This window comes from Anser brachyrhynchus (assembly GCF_964034855.1).
Source record: "Anser brachyrhynchus genome assembly, contig: SCAFFOLD_179, whole genome shotgun sequence".
Taxonomy (NCBI): Eukaryota; Metazoa; Chordata; class Aves; order Anseriformes; family Anatidae; genus Anser; species Anser brachyrhynchus.
This window is the reverse complement of record NW_027664032.1, coordinates 256,162-260,584: the sequence shown is the minus strand read 5'-3', so window position 1 is coordinate 260,584 and position 4,423 is coordinate 256,162. Positions and strand designations below refer to the sequence as shown.

Here is a 4,423-nt window from a genome sequence, read left to right as displayed (position 1 = left end):
GTACTCACTGGACTCACTGCACTGCATTCCCCAGTGGTGCTAGTGCACTCTGTGGACTCACTGCAGTGCATCCCCAGTGGTGCCAGTGCACTCTCTGGACTCACTGAAGTGCATTCTCAGTGGTTCCAGTGCAGTCTGTGGACTCACTGCACTGCATCCCCAGTGGTGCCAGTGCACTCTCTGGACTCCCGGCAACACATCCCCGGTGGTGCCAGTGCACTCTCTGGACTCACTGCACTGCATCCCCAGTGGTGCCAGAGCACTCTCTGGACTCACTGCAGTGCATCCCCAGTGGTGCTAGTGCACTCTCTGGACTCACTGCACTGCATCCCCAGTGGTGCCAGTGCACTCTCTGGACTCACTGCACTGCATCCCCAGTGGTGCCAGTGCACTCTCTGGACTCCCGGCACCGCATCCCCAGTGGTGCCAGTGCACTCTCTGGGCTCACTGCAGTGCATCCCCAGTGGTGCCAGTGCACTCTCTTGACTCACTGCACTGCATCCCCATTGGTGCCAGTGTACTCACTGGACTCACTGCACTGCATTCCCCAGTGGTGCTAGTGCACTCTCTGGACTTGTTGTCGACGGAGGGAAGACACAAACGCTCAATATGAGTGTTAAGTATGCTTCAGCTTTAATGGATAGCTCAATTGTCTTTTATCGTGTACAGGATAATTAGCTCATACATATTGCAAAAGCCAAGCTCCTTATTGGTAAGCGTCATCTACTGCCCTATCTGTTAGTTCCGCATTCTTCTATCCGCTAGTTCCCCTTTCTAATCTAACTATAACTCCCAGGGCAGTATGCCCTCTACTATCATTGTTTCTAATTGCCTGGGATTTCTCACAAGAGTTCCCAGACAAGCTGCCTGGGATTTCTCACAAGAGTTCCCAGACAAGCCTTGCGTACGTGCCTTTGCTCTTGTTTTTCTAGACCAGCTGGGTGCGGTAATCCGCCATTTCCTTATCTTGCAGCTGCATGATATCAATGTGATTACGCGCAGCGAGCCAGTCCTCAACAATTCCCCCGTTTTTATTTTGAACCAAAAGCTTTCTATAGATTTTTCTATCAATCACCGCACACACTGCAATAAGCAAGGTACAATAAGCAACAGGGTCAAAAATCTCATGCAGAACTACGATTGTAAAGTAGTGTGCCTACTAGAATCTACATCAGTCAACAAGCCACTAAGCGCTAGGAATGTTGCTTCGCAGCGATACTGCTTCTTACTCGCACAGCACAATCACACAATCACACAATCACGCAGAGAGGCCTCTTGCACTTCTCATTCATACCACAAGACAATATCACTGAAAATAATTTGTGTGCAGCTTCAGGAGGTCCTTGTCTGCTCCCGTGGTGAGCGGCTGAGAGTGGAGACCCCTCCGAGGAAAAAATGCTCGGGGTGCACCTAGGGGCGTCCGTTCCACAGTCGATCCCACAGCCGAGCAGAGCGGCTCCTGGCGCAAGGAAGGATGCTATTATAGTTTGTATAATGACAGCAAAGAGATGCATTGCAATAAGGAGCACGTGTGGCATTGACCCCTTTTTTTTTTTTTTTTTTTTTTTTTTTTTTTTTTTTTTTTTTCTTTTTCGAGCAATTACACCTTACACATGCTATTACTGTTGCTAGAAAAACCCTACTAGTTAACTGCTCGAGCCTTTTTATTAGGCAACTAAATACTACTCGCGCCGCTACTATAATTAGGACAATTATTAGCAGTAAGCGTAGCCCTTCTTTTATCAGACCCAATATCCAACCCCCCATGTTCCCAAACCAATTTGCAAACAGTCTATCAAGCCAATTATCTTGGACCACTATCTTCTTGGTGTGGTCTCTCAGCCATTTCAGTTGCTCGTGGATTGACTCGCCATGGTCCGAGAGATTAAAACAGCACATTCCTTCGAGCTCTTCACACCCGTGGCCCTGTGCCAGCAGTAGAAAATCAATCGCCGCTCTGTTCTGTAACACAGCGTGTCGCAAGCTGTCCAGGTCCTGGGCCATTTCTGTGAGCATCTGCGTAGTCACATTTAATGTTTTCACCACTGTACTTCAAATCTACATTTTACAAAGTGACCAGCAAGTGTGCCACATTAACTGACCAACCTCTGAGATTTTACCTTTCATACCAGTGTCTTCTTGGGCTCTTTTAATTAAACACGTTTCTCATTCAAGTGAATTGAAATGCTTCAGTTGGTTTTATTCTCAGGAGCCTCATAAAAAACAAAGATATTGCACCCTCTTTGTTCAGTCATTCAATGTTCGTCTCTTTCACAGCAAATAATTACTTCATTGAAGTTAAAACTTCCAAACATAACTTACTAATAGTCTCCAATTTCAGCTCAGATCACTCGTTGAAAATACTCTGCTAAATACAGATAACTTACAATAACTTTAACAGTTAATTGTCCATAACAAACACCATGGTTTTTCTCCAGACCAATGTTCAAATTTTAAGACCACCCTTTAATATTTCTATGTACAGGTGAAAAACAGTCTTCAATTTTCTAGTCTTGTTTTAAATATAAAAGTTGGAAGGGACATTCAAGTTTCAAGTCTCCACACTGAACTTAAAAAAAAAAAAAAATCATGTGGAGGTAAACAAACCAAGTTGTATACTCCAGGAGGTAGAGGCCTTCAATTTGTGTTCATATATACATATGCACAGAATTCAGTGTTCCAACAGAAAAAGAATTAGCCAAAAAGTAATAAAAGTTATTTACTACTGTGACATTTCAAGACTTCCACAGCTTTGCCTAAAGACACAAACACAATTAACATAATTCCCTATGTGCTTTTTTTTTTTTTTTTTTTTTTTTTTTTTTTTCTTTCCTTTTTTTTTTTTTTCTCTCAACTGTCCAGTGCAGGAAAAAATTCTCACAAAATTTCACAGACCTAAAATGTGCAAGCTAGTTTCTCTCTCTCCCTTTTTTTTTTTTTTTTTTTTTTTTTTTTTTTTTTTTTCAAATGTCACATTTGCTTGTTTTACAGCCCAACAAGCTAGTTTCCCTAGACTAGCCATAGCATGAGCCACAGCCACTCCAGGCACAAGTGCCGCTGAAAAGAACCTTTCAGCAGGACCCCAGAGTTCGACCTGGTTATCGCAGTCACTCCCCAAAGTTTTTGAGACTGCGTCTCGTCCGTCGTTTCCATTGTTGAGTAATGTTTCGCAATTCTTGACTGTGTAGGTCAGGGGCAAACAAAGTCAAGCGTCCCAAATAGCATGGCCCCCCGTGCGCATTTGCTGGGATTCCCTGCCAGGCTCGATCTCCACAGATCAGGAATATACCAGGTGGTAAGGCCTTAGCAGTTTGCCTTGGCCATGTGCTTGACTTGTTCCCGTATGCCCCCATGGTGGTGTTGGTGGTGTCGTTGTACCCGCAATAGCTGCTATTAGCTTCGAACCCCCTTGTGTGAGAGGTCACATTAGTCCATTGAGTCATATTTTGTTTTCCTTTATTCCACATAAAGCACGTCTGTGTCCAGTTATTACTGGTGTTCCCTACCGCCACTGATCCCAACAAATCCAGTTCCTGGGGATCCCATGGCAAGCTCGTGTTCAGAGCCACTAGCGCCGCCACAACGGCGTCGGAGAGGTTGGACGAAAGATCGAACAAATCAGTACTTGCGGAATATGGTGCTAACAGTTGTTTCAGCTCCTCCTTGTTCCCTATTGGGACCCCGAACAAACAGGTGCGGAAGGGATCAGTCGCTTTGGCAAGAGACAGGCAGAATTGAGCCAATCGAGTTCCCTTCGGTATATGTAGCGGAGGGAACATGGCTGATACCATAATTTGTATCTCCCCAGTAAAGTCCTTATCAATAAGTCCTGTTAACACTAAAGCCCCATTTAATGTCGCCGATGACCTTCCAATCAGAAGTGCTCCAACAGGCTCATTATTAATTTTTACAGGTCCCATAACGCCTGTTTTCACCCCAACAGGCTTATTGTCCATCAAAGTCACATTTACTGCGGTTGCCAAGTCCAATCCCCAGGCTCCCTCTGGTGGCTGGTTGGAGGTGAAAGGATTCGTCTCGGTTGGAGTCTCCGCAGCTGCCGCCGCTGTTGAGGGGAAAGCCGCTTTTTGTGTCATCGCGGGGCGGCGGTTCCCGCTGGTCTTCCCGTTTCCCTGGGTCTTCCGCCGGCAAGCGGTTTCATTATGCGTATCAGATCGGCAAGAGGGACACCACACATTAGCCGTCCCACATTGCCTCTTTATATGACCCGCGATGCCACACCGATAGCAGCGTAGTGCAGGTCTTCTCGACGAGTGAGGTCCTTTTCCACTTTGCAGGGGGGCAAGGGCGGCGAATACCTGCGACTGACTAGCCTGCAGTCCCTGAGTAATACTTTCCCCTACCTTTCGAATAGCGTCAACCAATAGCGCTTGCGAGCCTATCGGTATCCGCGACAATCGATCAA

The 4,423-nt window shown here is 46.0% G+C and overlaps 1 long non-coding RNA gene across 1 annotated transcript; it reads right to left on the bottom strand.

Annotated features, from left to right (window-relative positions):
• Window positions 1-610: 610 nt before the first annotated feature.
• LOC308186474 lies at window positions 611-3,650 on the bottom strand. The gene is made up of 2 exons (XR_013944073.1): window positions 868-3,650; window positions 611-832 (listed from the first exon to the last, which is right to left on the bottom strand). It is a non-coding gene; the product is annotated as an uncharacterized lncRNA (long non-coding RNA).
• Window positions 3,651-4,423: the final 773 nt, after the last annotated feature.